The following is an 18,129-nucleotide window of genomic DNA, read 5'->3' as shown; positions in this document are numbered from 1 at the left end:
GCAAGTCAGCGACTGGGCTTTGCAACCGGACTCTTATCCTTGGGTGGATTTGGAAATTGGCAAGAATAAGGATCTGTGCGCCTTTGACAATAGCCAAATTATAACGGATAGATAACAGAACCAGTGCATTTCTAGTGAAAATGCAACAGGGTCATGGCACACAGATTTATTGATGTGTGTGGTGACTGGGGAGCAGAGGTGGAACTGCCACCAGTGCAGCCGGTGCACTGCCCTGGGACCCATGGCATTGGAGGGGCTGGACTCCAGCAGCATTAGCAGCAGCACTGTAATGAATGCAGGAAGTGAGCTTTGAAGGGGTCAGTGTGTTCTATGATGAAGGTCGTAAACTGCAAAGGGGGGCAGTGAGCTATGAGGGGGAACAGTGAGCTATGATGGAGGCAGTGAGTGCTGCAAGGAGGGACAGTAAGGTATGACAATGTCAGTAAGTGTTGCAGTTGGAGACAATGATCTATGGGTGGAACAGTGAACTATAAGGGGGCAGTGAGAGCTTTGAGAGGAGGGAGCAAAAATGTTAGATCCAAACAGTAATATGCCAACATCTGGCAGGTTTGTGCTTGTTGTAATCTCAGAGTTAATTTGTGTTACATCTATTGCATTATGGGGTTTATTTTCGGAAGCATCTATTGTAAAACCTGTCGCTTTTAATTGTGTTTATGCATAAAATTTAAAAGAGCAATGATTTTACTAGCAAAACATGGCATTAAATTTATGGCATCAACATGATCAGAAGCCCCATTTTTATAAGCTAATCCATCGTAAATACAACCCTATACATATGCATACAGGGCCTAATTTTGTATGCACTATATGTAAACACTAGGAGCTAATGCTCATAGAGCATATTGTCTAGTGTGTACCCAGCTATAGTATTGTTATTAGAATAGCATTACTGCCTCACAGTACCCAGTCATGACTGTGTGGGGTCTGTACATTCTGCCCAAATTTTCTCTGTATACTGTAGCTCTGCTTAAACTGGTGGCGTGATATAAATGATAATGTGTTTTGAGTAATATAAAATATGAATGGCTACTTCCATTTAATATAATTTAGCTACTTTATTAATTTACTTAACTCCTCTAAAAAGAACATTGATGTTTATGTTGCAAGCAACAAGTCAACTCTCGCTTTTGTACAAGGGTGGGTACACACCTGAACGATGGGCAATCGGGCCAATAATTGGACCAGATTCCTTTCGGCCCATACCATGCCTGATTGCCCGTTCATTACAAAGAGCTGCGTCGCATGCAATATCTTCCTGTTGACTATGCAGCATGGCCAACCGGGGGATGTCGCATATGACCGGCGGGAGCGCGCAATTGTGCATACACAATAGACGATGAAGACAATTTGTCGTTCCAATATGGCAAATAGGCCCAATGATGTTCTGGCCATACACGTATCGATGTGTGCAACCGATGCGTCAGAGTATCTGAGGGCCGACATATCGGGCGATCCCCACAAACGGGGTAATCCGGTGCCCAACCGCCCGCTATGCTGGCCCTCCTCTACATAGCACTGCATGGGATTGTCCGCCTGCATCACTGATCTTTTGAACATGCAGAAAGCTTAGCGATACACGTGGACGACCCCACCTGTATCGCTATATGAACGATATAGCTTCTATATTTTTTCAATTCGGCGGATCGGCAGCTATATCGTGCCGTGTGTGGGGGCCTTAAGATTGAAGAAAAACAATGAAGAAAAACATAATGTCAAACCCAAATCTGTTGAAAGCAGAATTAAAAAAACAAAACCAATCATGGTTAATGTAACGTCTGTGAATCTGTGTAATTGAGTGTGATGTTGCACCTGATCTGCGAGTTGTGCTGCTTGTCCCCTGATCTCCTGCCTCAGCTGTCAAAGTAGATATAAGCAATTAGTGGGCCCAGGGTAAACATCTATTTAGTGAGCACCCACACCGCTATGTAATAAAAAACAGCATCTTGCAGCTGTTATGAAAGTATCAAATGTTCTCAAGAGATCAGTACAAGACAAGCATATTATATTCTTTGCATTTCCAGTGGTACACCCTACACTCTAAATAGAACTCATTTTATATTTTTTTAAATTTATGGATAGAAATAAGGAATAAGGTCATACTTGCCTACTCTCCCAAAATGGCTGGGAGTCTCCCGAAAATCAGGTGGCGCTTCCAGCTGGCCCGGAGGAGTGGACAAATCTCACAGAGCCGGCTGTTAGCAGCCCGCAGCCGCCTACTTACCGAGTGAAAATGGGTGGGCCAGGCGGCCGATGACGTGATTTGTGCTGAAATGCGTCATTGTGGGCCCTCCCACTTCCCAATGTTGGTAATCGTGGCATTATGTAGCCAGGGGCAGGGCCACGATGGCACAAATAAAAACAGGATTTTAATACCTACCAGTAAATCCTTTTCTCCTAGTCCGTAGAGGATGCTGGGGTCCACTTCAGTACCATGGGGTATAGACGGTTCCGCAGGATCCATGTGCACTTTAAGACTTTTCAAGGGTGTGAACTGGCTCCTCCCTCTATGCTCCTCCTCCAAACCTCAGTATAGGAACTGTGCACAGGGAGACGGACATTTCGAGGAAAGGATTTACTTTTAAATTAACGGTGAGATTCATACCAGCTCACACATCAACCATGCCGCACAACATGGCATTCAACTTAACACATGCTAACGGGCATGAACAATTTTAGCAACATGCTGAAAAAAATCGTAACACAACACTTGTGTAACTACAAACTAACAACTGCAGGTAAAGTACGCACAGGGTCGGGTGCCCAGCATCCTCTACGGACTAGGATAAAAGGATTTACCGGTAGGTATTAAAATCCTGTTTTCTCATACGTCCTAGAGGATGCTGGGGTCCACTTCAGTACCATGGGGTTATACCAAAGCTCCAGTACGGGCGGGAGAGTGCGGATGACCCTGCAGCACCAATTGACCAAACTTGAGGTCCTCATCGGCCAAGGTGTCAAACCTGTAAAACTTTGCAAACGTGTTTGCCCCTGACCAAGTAGCTGCTCTGCAAAGTTGTAACGCCGAGACCCCCCCGGGCAGCCGCCCAGGATGAGCCCACCTTTCTAGTAGAATGGGCATTTACCGACTTCGGTATCGGCAATCCTGCCGTGGAATGATCGTGCTGAATCGTCCCTCTGATCCAGCGCGCAATGATCTGCTTAGAAGCAGGACACCCAATCTTGTTGGGAGCATACAGGATAAACAGAGCCTCTGTTTTCCGTATCCTAGCTGTTCTTGCGACATAAATCTTCAAAGCTCTAACCACATCAAAAGACTTTGACGCAGTGAAGGTGTCAGTAGCCACTGGCACCACAATAGGTTGGTTTATATGGAAAGACGAAACCACCTTCGGAAGAAATTGTTGGCGAGTTCACAACTCTGCCCTATCTTCATGGAAGATCAGGTAAGGGCTCTTGTGAGACAAGGCCCCCAACTCAGACACCCGCCTTGTGGATGCCAAGGCCAATAGCATGACCACTTTCCAAGTGAGAAACTTCAATTCTATCTCCTGTAGAGGTTCAAACCATTCCGATTGAAGGAATTGCAACGCCACATTAAGGTCCCATGGTGCCACTGGAGGCACAAATGGAGGTTGGATGTGCAGCACCCCTTTCACGAACATCTGAACTTCTGGAAGGGAGGCCAATTGTTTTTGAAAGAAAACCGATAAGGCCGAAATCTGGACCTTGATTGAACCCAATCATAGGTCCGCTTCCACACCCGCCTGCAGAAAATGGAGAAAACGTCCCAAGTGAAACTCTTCCATAGGAGCCTTCTTGGATTCACACCAAGACACATATTTTCTCCAAATACGGTGGTAATGTCTAGACGTTACTCCTTTCCTGGCCTGAATAAGAGTGCGGATGACTTCTCTGGGAATACCGTTTCGGGCTAGGATCCGGCACTCAACAGACATACCGTCAAACGTAGCCGCGGTAAGTCTTGATACACGCACGGCCCCTGCTGCAGCAGGTCCTCGCGAAGAGGAAGAGGACGAGGATCTTCTATGAGCAACTCCTGAAGATCTGGATACCACGCCCTCCTTGGCCAGTCTGGGACAATGAGGATCGCTCGAACCCTTGTTCTTCTTATGAGCTTGAGAACTTTTGGTATCAGTGGAAGTGGAGGGAAGACATACACCGACCGAAACACCCACTGTGACACCAGTGCATCTACTGCTATTGCTTGAGGGTCTCTTGACCTGGAACAGTATTTCTGAAGCTTCTTGTTGAGACGAGATGCCATCATGTCTACTTGAGGAACTCCCCAAAGACTTGTCACCTCTGCGAAGACTTCTTGGTGGAGGCCCCACTCTCCTGGATGGAGATCGTGTCTGCTGAGGAAGTCTGCTTCCCAGTTGTCCACTCCCGAATTAAAATTGCAGACAGAGCTCTTGCATGCCTTTCTGCCCAGAGGAGGATCTTTGTCACCTCTGCCATTGCCGCTCTGACGGTTTATGTACGCGACTGCTGTTACATTGTCCGACTGGATCTGCACGGGTCGATCTTGAAGAAGGTGCACCGCTTGTAGAATGCCGTTGTAAATGGCTCTCAATTCCAGAACACGTATGTGAAGACAGGATTCCTGATTGGCCATTTTCCTTGGAAGCTTATTCCCTGTGTGACTGCTCCCCAGCCTTGGAGACTTGCATCCGTGGTTACTAGGACACAGTCCTGAATCCCAAACCTGCGTCCCTCTAATAGGTGAGAACTGTGTAGCCACCACAGGAGCGAAATCCTGGCTTTGGAGGACAGGATTATCTTCTGGTGCATGTGTAGGTGGGATCCGGACCACTTGTCCAAAAGGTCCCACTGGAATACTCTGGCATGGAATCGGCCAAACTGTATGGCCTCGTAGGCCGCTACCATCTTTCCCAACAACCGAATGCATTGATGGAACGACACTCTTGTTGGTTTCAAAATTTGTTTGACCATTCTCTGGATTTCCAGAGCCTTTTCTACTGGAAGAAATACCCTCTGTACTTCTGTGTCCAGTATCATCCCCAGAAAGGACAATCTTGTCGTCGGTTCCAACTGCGACTTTGGAAAATTCATGATCCAACCATGTTGTTGGAGTACTGACAAGGAGAGTGCAATGTTCTGCACCAACCGTTCCCAGGATCTCTCTTTTATCAGGAGATCGTCCAGGCAAGGAATTATATTGACTTCTTGTTGTTGAAGGCAGACCATCATCTCTGTCATCACCTTGGTGAATACCGTCGGTGCCATGGAGAGTACGAACGGCAACGTCTGTAACTGGTAATGGCAATCCTGTACTGCGCATCTCAGATAAGCTTGATGAGGAGGATAATTGGGAACATGTAAGTAAGCATCTTTTATGTCTACTGACACCATGAAGTCCCCTTCCTCCAGACTGGAAATCACTGCCCTCAGAGATTCCATCTTGAACTTGAATCTTTTCAGGTAGAGATTCAGAGATTTCAGGTTTAAAATTGGTCTGACCGAGCCGTCCGGCTTCGGAACTACGAAGAGGCTTGAATAAAACCATTCTCCCTGTTGTGACAAGGGTACCAGGACAATGACTTGATCCTGACATAATTTTTGAATTGCAGCTGTTACTACTTCTCTGTCCAGAAGAGAAGCTGGCATGGTTGATTTGAAAATCGGCATGGGGGGACGTCTTGAAACTCCAGTTTGTATCCATGGGACACTATTTGCAAGACCCGTGGGTCCAGGCCAGATTGAACCCAGAGCTGACTGAAAAGTTTTAGACGTGCTCCCACCCGAGCGGACTCCCGCACGGGAGCCCAGCGTCATGCTGCAGATTTGGCAGAAGCAGGGGTTGATTTCTGTTCCTGTGATCCTGGAGACGCTGTGGACTTTTTTCCTCTTCCCCTCCCTCTACCTGCAAAGAAAGGGGAACCTTTACCCTTTTTGTATTTGTTGGGCCGAAAGGACTGCATCTGAGAGTGATGTGTCTTTTTTGCCGGCGCAGGAGCATGAGGCAAGAATGTCGACTTACCTGCGGTAGCCGCAGAGACTAAAGCGTCCAGCCCATCTCCAAACAAGGCCTCACCTTTATACGGGAGAGCCTCCATATTTCTTTTGGAATCTGCGTCAGCATTCCATTGGCGAATCCACAATGCCCTCCGAGCTGAGACTGCCATGGTAGCGGCTTTTGAACCCAAGAGCCCAATATCTTTCATGGCTTCTAGCATGTATGCAGTAGCGTCTTTAATATGACCTAAGGTTAGGAGTATCTCGTCTCTATCGTGTCAATTTCAGATGACAAGTTGTCTGACCATTTTTCGATAGCACTACTCACCCACGCACAAGCAATGGTGGGCCTGAGTAGCGTACCATTGGCCACATAAATAGATTTTAACGTAGTCTCCAACTTGCAGTCTGCCGGCTCCTTTAGTGAAGCCGTCCCAGGTGCAGGGAGAATCACCTTTTTAGTTAAACGTGACAGGGCACTGTCTAGAACTGGGGGTGACTCCCATCTTTTCCTGTCCTCTGCCGGGAAAGGATAAGCAGCCTGAATTCTTTTGGGAATCTGAAATTTCTTTTCAGGGTTTGCCCAAACTCCCTCAAAGAGAGTATTTAGCTCGTGAGGAGGGAAAATTACATTAATTTTCTTTTCCTTATAAAAATAAGCCTTCTCCTGAGGTAAAGGAGGGCTTCCGTAACTTCCAAGACCTCCTTAATAGCAACAATCATGTACTGAATGCTTTTTGCCAAATTAGGATCTATTCCCCTGGAATCACTAGTGTTGACACAGGAATCAGAGTCCGTGTTGGTATCAGTTTGTACTATTTGTGCAAATGGTCTCTTATGTGACCCAGAGAGGTCCCCTGTGGATGAAAAGGCAGAACTATGAAAAATCACATCTTCCACTGATTTTCTCCAGTTTTCTGCATGAGACTCAGACTTATCCAATCTCTTACTGATATGATTCACACTATCACGTAATTTTCACCCATTCAGGCTCGTGGTGTGCCGGCAGTGCCACCGCATTACAACTCTGTGTCCCTAAAATGGCTCCCTCAGGGGAAGAGCTCCCTGCCTCAGACATGTCACACACGTGCACAACCACACCACAGACACTCCGGGACTTATAGGGGACAGACCCACAGTAAAATCTGAGAAAGAATATCCCGCACCAGAATTTATAGTGATTGGTTTCAATACGAGGGATTATATGTAAAATCTGTCAGAAGGACACAGAAGGATTTGCCAGCTCACAACCCAGCGCTAGTGATAAAAACCCTGTGTAACACAAAAATGCCCACAGACCTGCAGCGCTTTTATAATGATAAATTCACAATACAGCACCAATTTACACTGTGCCCCACCCCTGTTTTGCACCCTGATACTTGTTCAGAAGTGGAGGAGGACCAGCGTTCTTCTCTGCAGCTTGCTTGGAGAGAAAATGGCGCTGAGCAGTGTGCTGGCTGACTGACTGAGGAGGAAGCCCCGCCCCCGTAATGGCGCGTTTCCCCTCAGCAATTTCAATACTAATTTTTACACTGGCGGGGGTAGGACTGTGCCTCAGCAACTTATGTCTGCTTATTAGCCAGGTTTGATTAGGTTTCATGCTGCCCAGGCCCCCCCCCCCCCTGCTGTGCCTGTGTTGAATGGTGGCATGGCGCGCAGCGTTCCCACCCGCTGCGTGGTACCTTTTAGCTGTCACGATGACTGAAGATCCTCTCTTCTGTACACTTACCTGTCTTCTGACTTCTGGCTCTGTAAGGGGGTTGACGGCGGGCTGTGGGAGTGAGCGCATAGCCGCAGCTAGTGTTCAGTACCCTTCAGGAGCTAATGGTGTCCTGTCAGCCAGAAGCAGAGCCATGAAACTATTCAGGAAGTTGGTTCCTACTTCTGCCCCCTAAGTCCCACGAAGCAGGGAGACTGTTGCCAGCAGTCCTCCCTGAAAATAAAAAACCTAACATAAAGTCTTTCAGAGAAACTCAGTAGAGCTCCCCTGGAGTGCATCCAGTCTGCTTGGGCACATTTTCTAAACTGAGGTCTGGAGGAGGGGCATAGAGGGAGGAGCCAGTTCACACCCTTGAAAAGTCTTAAAGTGCCCATGGCTCCTGCGGAACCGTCTATACCCCATGGTACTGAAGTGGACTCCAGCATCCTCTAGGACGTATGAGAAAGTAATAAATTAAATACAACATTGTTGTCTTAATCAGAAGCGGAAGCCAATCATCATCATTATTAATGCTTATTTTGTACAAGTTATACCACTACTGACGGGCATATGCCCCTATTACTACAAATTTGGATCTGCGAGTAAAATAAATGTGAGTCCAAGCTGCAAGGGAGGATGATGGGGCAAATTCTGACGCCTACATTCCCACACCATTGCAACAGCTACTCGCCAGCAAGTTGATCGTATTCGCCCCATTGTGTTTTGTGTAGTGGTAACTAGAATTCTCTCTGTATTATACAATTTATGTCTCTAGATGCTCTCTGTGTTGTATATTGATCAGTACAGATCTGTATTGTACAGCAGCCACAAACATGTGCCTTTATACTCTCTAGACAAGGCTGTGCTGCTGCATTTACACCTACATGCTGTATGTACTCAGAGACGTCTGCACGTGATACAGTATGAGTAGAGTTGCCTTGTATTTGATTAGAGTTGTTGAACAGCACTTGCTTACAGTTGGGTTTGGCAGCAGTGAGCCACGTTATTTCAGAGCAATCATTTGGTATAATGTGTGTGTGATGTACGTCACACATATGTCATCATCGGTTACACCTGCAGTGGGTGTATGTACAACATGCAGCCAGGGAGTGCGGTATGACAACGTGCTGTGTGTACAGGAGGGGATGACGCGCCTGCTGGGTCACTATACTACATCGGGGATCTATTGTCCCAGAGGCCGGTCACATGGGCAGTCAGCCCACCCACCCACCGCGCTGCCACGCGACGTCACTTCCGCTCCCTCAGTAACCATGTCGCCGTAGTAGGTCAGAAGTAACGGACGTGCCCTCTTTACGTCACTTTACTGAGCGACATCCCCTAACCCGGAAGTGCGACGCATCCCACGGGCGGTTGTTGTTCAAGTCCATTAAGGGGGGGCCTGCAGCTTTCTGCCCCCTGACCGAGCTGCCTCCGTATGAGCCGGTCCCCGCCTGCTGCTGTCCCCAGGCAGTAAGTATTGAAGTGTGACCCGGGGGTGGGGGCTGCACACGTGGTTCCTCCATAGCGGCTCCAAGCGTGTGCGGGGGGGGGGGGGGGCGGTGTGCGGCCTATCACCTCCGTGTAAGGGGCGGCCATTTATCACACGGAGCCGCCGTCAGTCTCTGTCCCAGCAGCCGTAGATCCCTGCACGGCTTGCGTGGGGTTACGCTACGCTGTACATAAGTGACCGAGCCCTTCCATGTGAGCACATTCGGTGCTCCCTCAGCCATGTGCCTATGGGCCGCCCGCCGGGCGTGGAGGGGACACAGTACCAGAATTGCACCTGTCACACATGTTCTTGCTGGCATTATGTGCTTGTACCTAGCAGCACTGCATAGTATACGTGTGTGCTGTGTTATTTCCTATTCTCCTGCTTACCCACTATATAGGCTTGGTTTTTAGAATCTGTTAGCTCAAAACCTAATAAGCTACAGTCTTATGTTCGGTGCGGTTGGGTCATAAAGCATACACTCTTGCCAATGCAGGGGAGCGTCGGGGGATGCCATGTTGCATTAGGCAGCATGACATCACTAGCAGTATCTATGGTCAACTGGAAGATATCGCTGACGATGGCGGAGATGTGCATATTGAGCATACACACTGACTGTACCGGTCATTATGTCGTTCCGATTTGGTTAGAAATGACATATCTGGCTGAGATCGTTCTAGTGTGTAGCCGGCATTAGTAAATAGACCCCAAAGTATCAGCCAAACATCTCCTAACTGCATCATAGGTAGTATTTGAAAAATGACAGGAGCTGGTTGGATCTTTTGTCTATTTTATCTTTCTCTAAAGCTTAAACCACATTATCTCCTCGTTATCGCATTGTAAGATTTGTTACATATGCCCCATAATAAAAATAGGAATTTAAATTTTAAACTTTTTTTTGACAGGTTTATTTCTTGGCCTGACCGAATTTTAAAGTAACTCCTGGCTCTGAAATTTTCAGGAGGTAAGTTTATTGTTATTTACAATCTACCAAAATATTTGCTATTTCAAGTTTGCAATTTGTATTTTTAATTATGGGTTTCTGAGAGGGGAGTTCAATTGTGTTTTAGGGCATCCGATGGACTATATTCCGTTGCTTTGGTGATTTGCGGCCATTATTTTTCGTGCATGTCATTCCCAAATGTGCTGGGTTTAGATTCATAAAGCATGTAAACCCGTGGAAAGTACTGGGCGCACTGTGTTCTGGAGCCCAAAATCCCAACTCTGGCTGCGTTTTTTATCGCCACCTGAGGAGGATCCTAGCAGAAATAATGGGCTCCTGTTGCACCTGCGCCTATCAAAAAAACAATTGTCTATCACCATTTGGGTGCCCATTATTTATATGCACACAAATCAATTCCCCTTAAATGTTTTTTATATTAAAATAAAAAATAAAAATAAATTATGTATGAAGTCTAAAATCTACAAAATTATTTCTCTCGGTGAGTGTAAATATATAATTGTTGTACATCTGTTTACATTACGTGAGTTCATATGAGGAGCCTATACGTGATCATATATACCTTTAAAGGAGATATAATATATGCACATAACGACACTAAGCTTTTTTAGTACTAGGTATGACTTTCTTTGCTCCCAGAGCATCCTGACTTGTCGCTTGGATTTATTAGGGTGCTGGATGACTTTCTTAGAGATTCTAGCCCATGTTGACATGATGACTTCATGCAGTTGCTTCAGATTGTTTGCTTCACGTTCATTCTGCAAGTCTCTTGTATGCTCATATCTCTAAGGTGCTGTGTTGGATTCAGATCTGCTGACTATGGAGGCCATTGGAGTATACTGATCTCAGTATCCTCTTTTTTTGGTCTTGAGATGTATGCTTTGTGACATGGCATGTTATCCTGCTGGAAGTCACTATTAGAAGATGGGTAGACTGTGGAATTAAGTGATGCAAAATATTCTAGTTGACTGGGTGGCAATTAAGTCATACTCAGTTTGTACAGTATAGTGGGAACAATGAATCAATTGATATTTATGCCAGATTCTGTACCTACCATCTGCATGTTGCTACAGAGATTCTTAAAAATGTGATCTGGTCAGGATCCTGGCAGTTGGTAACCTGACAAGCTGCGGGGAGGAAGATTTAGGTTGCTGGGAGGAGGATTAGGGTTAGGCACATCAGGGAAGGGAAGAGGGATGGGGGGGGGGGGGGCTAGGGTAAAAAGGAGGTTAGGGGTAGTTTACTCACCCCGCGAGTCCATGCAAATAAGTACGGCTGGGATATAGTGAAAATACCAGCTGTCAAAATCCCGGCGTTCAGAGACTGATTCCGGAATACTGCCAGCCGGTGAAATACCGTCAGCCTGTATCCCTACCACCGGCGGGTATTCCTACTTGGTTGGTGGGTCCACGCCACACAGGGAAATAACCTGTGGCGAGCGAAGCGAGCCACCGGACCCGAAGCATAGTGGACGCAGCGAGTCCACGAGGGAACTCGCTGCCGAATTCTGACAGACGGGATGCCACTGTCTGTATACTGACCACCGCCACCCCGTCTGTTGGTAATGCATATGTCAAGCCCTATGCATGAATTAGTTAATGGTCAAAAATTGTTAATAACAGAGGCTGAGAGCTTCTTTGGGTTCCAGCTCTGGGTGTTCATCCACAAATTGCAAATTGTGCCCACTATTCCTGTGCATGTTTGGAAATGCCTATTTATTCTTTACTAAGCAATGCCAATAACTTTATCAGAATACCTCCAGGCAGTTAATTTGTAATGAAAACAAAAAAGTCTAAGGTATTCTAAAGATTCTGGATGTGTATTCCTAATGAAGGAAGAGCCTTTTTAAAGGAGCTTTTGTTTCCGAGTGCACAGACGCTTCTTTCTTCCTTTCTTGACCATATTTCTACCTGTCAACAAGAATTGTTTTACACTACTTATATGTGTAGTATAATATATATTTGGAGAATCCCTTTTAATAAGACTGCAGTGCTTGGGATTTTTTAAATATGCATGTTGAAGTGGGGGGAATACTTTTTTGCAGTGGTCTTCCACACCATTTTTGGAGTGTAAATTTGTTACATTTGAGTATCGGAATGTTCCTGATTCCGAGCAATTTTATTGGCTTTGAAATTGGATAATCCTTTAAACTGTATGTTTTATATGGAATATGCACATCCATTTGCTTTGCATGAAAGAGCTGTATTTACATATGTTTCTGGAATATGCCGGTGCTGTATGTTTGTCTGTCTATGTCTAACAGTGCACTAGAGTTACCTGCCATATGCCTGCAGTGTGGAAGTCCTTCCTACATATAAATAAAAATTGCCTCCAATATCACTCTACAGTTATGCTGAACAGGTGAAATCCTGGGGAAATTTCGGGCTGCAGCTCTCCTAATAACAACCGGGATACATTGGACCATACAGATCTGTGCAAAGATGCGTAGAGGTGTGTCCTGGTTGACGATAGTGACGCTGCCGCTTACTCTTCTTCTGGCCGTGGTCTCGGTGTGCATTGGTCGGCATGGTGCGCCGGCCTGCCATTGTATGAAGGTCCTGGCGTATGCAGTACGTTGCCTTGCAGTGACCTTTTCTAGTGGCGCAGTATTATATCATGTGGTATTCAGCCCACAGCTTTTTAATATTATTACATTTCTCTATCGTCCTAGTGGATGCTGGGGTTCCTGAAAGGACCATGGGGAATAGCGGCTCCGCAGGAGACAGGGCACAAAAAGTAAAGCTTTAGGATCAGGTGGTGTGCACTGGCTCCTCCCCCTATGACCCTCCTCCAAGCCTCAGTTAGATTTTTGTGCCCGGCCGAGAAGGGTGCAATCTAGGTGGCTCTCCTAAAGAGCTGCTTAGAAAAGTTTAGCTTAGGTTTTTTATTTTACAGTGAGTCCTGCTGGCAACAGGATCACTGCAACGAGGGACTTAGGGGAGAAGAAGTGAACTCACCTGCGTGCAGGATGGATTGGCTTCTTTGGCTACTGGACATTAGCTCCAGAGGGACGATCACAGGTACAGCCTGGATGGTCACCGGAGCCTCGCCGCCGGCCCCCTTGCAGATGCTGAAACGAGAAGAGGTCCAGAATCGGCGGCAGAAGACTCCTCAGTCTTCTTAAGGTAGCGCACAGCACTGCAGCTGTGCGCCATTTCCTCTCAGCACACTTCACACGGCAGTCACTGAGGGTGCAGGGCGCTGGGAGGGGGGCGCCCTGGGAGGCAAATGAAAACCTTTTTTGGCTAAAAATACCTCACATATAGCCTCCGGGGGCTATATGGAGATATTTAACCCCTGCCAGAATCCATTAAAGAGCGGGAGACGAGCCCGCCGAAAAAGGGGCGGGGCCTATCTCCTCAGCACACAGCGCCATTTTCCCTCACAGAAAGGCTGGAGGGAAGGCTCCCAGGCTCTCCCCTGCACTGCACTACAGAAACAGGGTTAAACAGAGAGGGGGGGCACTAATTTGGCGTTAGAAATATATAAAAGATGCTATAAGGGAAAACACTTATATAAGGTTGTCCCTATATAATTATAGCGTTTTTGGTGTGTGCTGGCAAACTCTCCCTCTGTCTCTCCAAAGGGCTAGTGGGTCCTGTCCTCTATCAGAGCATTCCCTGTGTGTCGGTACGTGTGTGTCGACATGTATGAGGACGATGTTGGTGAGGAGGCGGAGCAATTGCCTGTAATGGTGATGTCACTCTCTAGGGAGTCGACACCGGAATGGATGGCTTATTTAGGGAATTACGTGATAATGTCAACACGCTGCAAGGTCGGTTGACGACATGAGACGGCCGACAAACAATTAGTACCGGTCCAGACGTCTCAGAAACACCGTCAGGGGTTTTAAAACGCCCGTTTACTTTAGTCGGTCGACACAGACACAGACAGGGACACTGAATCCAGTGTCGACGGTGAATAAACAAACGTATTCCTTATTAGGGCCACACGTTAAGGGCAATGAAGGAGGTGTTACATATTTCTGATACTACAAGTACCACAAAGGAGGGTATTATGTGGGATGTGAAAAAACTACCGTAGTTTTTCCTGAATCAGATAAATTAAATGAAGTGTGTGATGATGCGTGGGTTCCCCCCGATAGAAAATTATGGGCGGTATACCCTTTCCCGCCAGAAGTTAGGGCGCGTTGGGAAACACCCCTTAGGGTGGATAAGGCGCTCACACGCTTATCAAAACAAGTGGCGGTACCGTCTATAGATAGGGCCGTCCTCAAGGAGCCAGCTGACAGGAGGCTGGAAAATATCATAAAAAGTATATACACACATACTGGTGTTATACTGCGACCAGCGATCGCCTCAGCCTGGATGTGCAGAGCTGGGGTGGCTTGGTCGGATTCCCTGACTAAAAATATTGATACCCTTGACAGGGACAGTATTTTATTGACTATAGAGCATTTAAAGGATGCATTTTCTATATATGCGAGATGCACAGAGGGATATTTGCACTCTGGCATCAAGAGTAAGTGCGATGTCCGTATCTGCCAGAAGATGTTTATGGACACGACAGTGGTCAGGTGATGCAGATTCCAAACGGCACAAAGGTGTATTGCCGTATAAAGGAAGAGGAGTTATTTGGGGTCGGTCCATCGGACCTGGTGGCCACGGCAACTGCTGGAAAATCCACCGTTTTTACCCTAAGTCACATCTCTGCAGAAAAAGACACCGTCTTTTCAGCCTCAGTCCTTTCGTCCCTATAAGAGTCATATCTGCCCAGGGATAGAGGAAAGGGAAGAAGACTGCAGCAGGCAGCCCATTCCCAGGAACAGAAGCGTTCCACCGCTTCTGCCAAGCTCTCAGCATGACGCTGGGACCGTACAGGACCCCTGGATCCTACATGTAGTATCCCAGGGGTACAGATTGGAATGTCGAGACGTTTCCCCTTCGCAGGCTCCTGAAGTCTGGTTTACCAAGCTCTCCCTCCGACAAGGAGGCAGTATGGGAAACAATTCACAAGCTGTATTCCCAGCAGGTGATAATCAAATTACCCCTCCTACAACAAGAAAAGGGGTATTATTCCACATTATATTGTGGTACTGAAGCCAGAAGGCTAGGTGAGACCTATTCTAAATCTAAAAAAATTTGAACACTTACAAAGGTTCAAATCAAGATGGAGTCACTCAGAGCAGTGATAACGAACCAGGAAGAAGGGGACTATATAGTGTCCCGAGACATCAGGGATGCTTACCTCCATGTCCAAAATTTGCCCTTCTCACTAAGGGTACCTCAGGTTCGTGGTACAGAACTGTCACTATCAGTTTCAGACGCTGCCGTTTGGATTGTCCACGGCACCCCGGGTCTTTACCAAGGTAATGGCCGAAATGATGATTCTTCTTCGAAGAAAAGGCGTCTTAATTATCCCTTACTTGGACGATCTCCTGATAAGGGCAAAGTCCAGGGAACAGTTGGAGGTCGGAGTAGCACTATCTCGGATACTGCTACAACAGCACGGGTGGATTCTAAATACTCCAAAATCGCAGCTGATCCCGACGACAAGTCTGCTGTGCCTAGGGATGATTCTGGACACAGTCCAGAAAAAGGTGTTTCTCCCGGAAGAGAAAGCCAGGGAGTTATCCGAGCTAGTCAGGAACCTCCTAAAATCAGTGCATCATTGCACAAGGGTCCTGGTAAAGATGGTGACTTCCTACGAAGCAATTCCATTCGGCAGATTTCACGCAAAAATTTTTCAGTGGGATCTGCTGGACAAATGGTCCGGATCGCATCTTCAGATGCATCAGCGGATAACCCTATATCCAAGGACAAGGGTGTCTCTCCTGTGGTGGTTACAGAGTGCTCATCTTCTAGAGGGCCGCAGATTCGGCATTCAGGATTGGATGCTGGTGACCACGGAGGCCAGCCCGAGAGGCTGGGGAGCAGTCACACAAGGAAAAAATTTCCAGGGAGTGTGATCAAGTCTGGAGACTTTTCTCCACATAAATATACTGGAGCTAAGGGTAAATTTATAATACTCTAAGCTTAGCAAGACCTCTGCTTCAAGGTCAGCCGGTATTGATCCAGTGGGAAAAACATCACGGCAGTCGCCCACGTAAATAGACAGGGCGACACAAGAAGCAGGAGGGCAATGGCAAAAACTGCAAGGACTTTTCGCTGGGCGGAAAATCATGTGATAGCACTGTCAGCAGTGTTTCATTCCGGGAATGGAAACTGGGAAGCAGACTTCCTCAGCAGGCACGACCTCCACCTGGCAGAGTGGAAACTTCATCGGGAAGTTTTCCACATGATTGTAAACCGTTGGGAAATACCAAAGGTGGACATGATGGCGTCCCGTCTGAACAAAAAACGGGACAGGTATTGCGCCAGGTTAAGAGACCCTCAGGCAATAGCTGTGGACGTTCTGGTAACACCATGGATGTACCAGTCGGTGTATGTGTTCCATCCTCTGCTTCTCATACCTAAGGTACTGAGAATTATAAGACGTAGAGGAGTAAGAACTATACTCATGGCTCCGGATTGGCCAAGAAGGACTTGGTACCCGGAACTTCAAGAGATGCTCACAGAGGACTTATGGCCTCTGCCGCTAAGAAGGGACTTGTTTCAGCAAGTACCATGTCTGTTCCAAGACTTACCGCAGCTGCGTTTGACGGCATGGCGGTGGAACGCCGGATCCTAAGGGAAAAAGGCATTCCGGAAGAGGTCATTCCTACCCTGGTCAAAGCCAGAAAGGAGGTGACCGCACAACATTATCACCACATGTGGCAAAAATATGTTGCGTGGTGTGAGGCCAGAAAGGCCCCACGAAGAAATTTCAACTCGGTCGATTCCTGCATTTCCTGCAAACAGGAGTGTCTATGGGCCTCAAATTGGGGTCCATTAAGGTTCAAATTTCGGCCCTGTCGATTTTCTTCCAGAAAGAAGTGGCTTCAGTTCCTGAAGTCCAGAAGTTTGTCAAGGGAGTATTGCATATACAACCCCCTTTTGTGCCTCCAGTGGCACTGTGGGATCTCAACGTAGTTCTGGGATTCCTCAAATCACATTGGTTTAAAACCAGTCAAATCTGTGGATTTGAAGCATCTCACATGAAAAGTGACCATGCTCTTGGCCCTGGCCTGGACCAGGCGAGTGTCAAATTGGTGGTTTTTTTCTCAAAAAAGCCCATATCTGGTTGTCCATTTGGACCGGGCAGAGCTGCGGACTCGTCCCCAGTTCTCTCCCTAAGGTGGTGTCAGTGTTTCACCTGAACCAGCTTATTTTGGTGCCTTGCGCCTACTAGGGACTTGGAGGACTCCAGGTTGCTAGATGTTGTCAGGGCCCTGTAAATATAGGTTCCAGGACGGCTGGAGTCAGGAAAACTGACTTGCTGTTATCCTGTATGCACCCAACAAACTGGGTGCTCTTGCTTCTAAGCAGACTATTGCTAGTTGGATGTGTAATACAATTCAGCTTGCACATTCTGTGGCAGGCCTGCCACAGCCAAAATATGTAAATGCCCATTCCACAAGGAAGGTGGGCTTATCTTGGGCGGCTGCCCGAGGGGTCTCGGCTTTACAACTTTGCCGAGCGGCTATTTAGTCAGGGGCAAACACGTTGGTAAAATCCTACAAATTTGATACCCTGGCTAAGGAGGACCTGGAGTTCTCTCATTCGGTGCTGCAGAGTCATCCGCACTCTCCCGCCCGTTTGGGAGCTTTGGTATTATCCCCATGGTCCTTTCAGGAACCCCAGCATCCACTAGGACGATAGAGAAAATAAGAATTTACTTACCGATAATTCTATTTCTCGGAGTCCGTAGTGGATGCTGGGCGCCCATCCCAAGTGCGGATTATCTGCAATACTTGTACATAGTTACAAAAATCGGGTTATTATTGTCGTGAGCCATCTTTTCAGAGGCTCCGCTGTTATCATACTGTTAACTGGGTTCAGATCACAGGTTGTACAGTGTGATTGGTGTGGCTGGTATGAGTCTTACCCGGGATTCAAAATCCTTCCTTATTGTGTACGCTCGTCCGGGCACAGTATCCTA

At 47.1% G+C, this 18,129-nt stretch overlaps 1 protein-coding gene across 7 annotated transcripts in view; it reads left to right on the top strand.

The window, feature by feature from the left end:
* TBL1XR1 (TBL1X/Y related 1) overlaps positions 1-18,129 on the top strand; it is a 358,018-nt gene that overhangs the window by 117,151 nt on the left and 222,738 nt on the right. For 2 of the 7 annotated variants that reach the window (XR_010175932.1, XM_063916292.1), the window contains exons 1-2: positions 8,947-9,148; positions 10,073-10,131. The gene's annotated coding sequence lies outside the window, so the exon portion shown is untranslated. Of the gene's footprint in view, positions 1-8,945; positions 9,149-9,358; positions 9,380-9,502; positions 9,522-10,072; positions 10,132-18,129 lie in introns of those variants that run through there. The other 5 variants (XM_063916293.1, XM_063916294.1, XM_063916297.1 and 2 more) reach the window with 4 other exon arrangements.

The sequence above is a fragment of the Pseudophryne corroboree genome, chromosome 4 (genome assembly GCF_028390025.1).
Source record: "Pseudophryne corroboree isolate aPseCor3 chromosome 4, aPseCor3.hap2, whole genome shotgun sequence".
Taxonomy (NCBI): domain Eukaryota; kingdom Metazoa; phylum Chordata; class Amphibia; order Anura; family Myobatrachidae; genus Pseudophryne; species Pseudophryne corroboree.
Note: the sequence above shows the minus strand (reverse complement) of the source record. Positions and strands in the feature narration are given on the sequence as shown.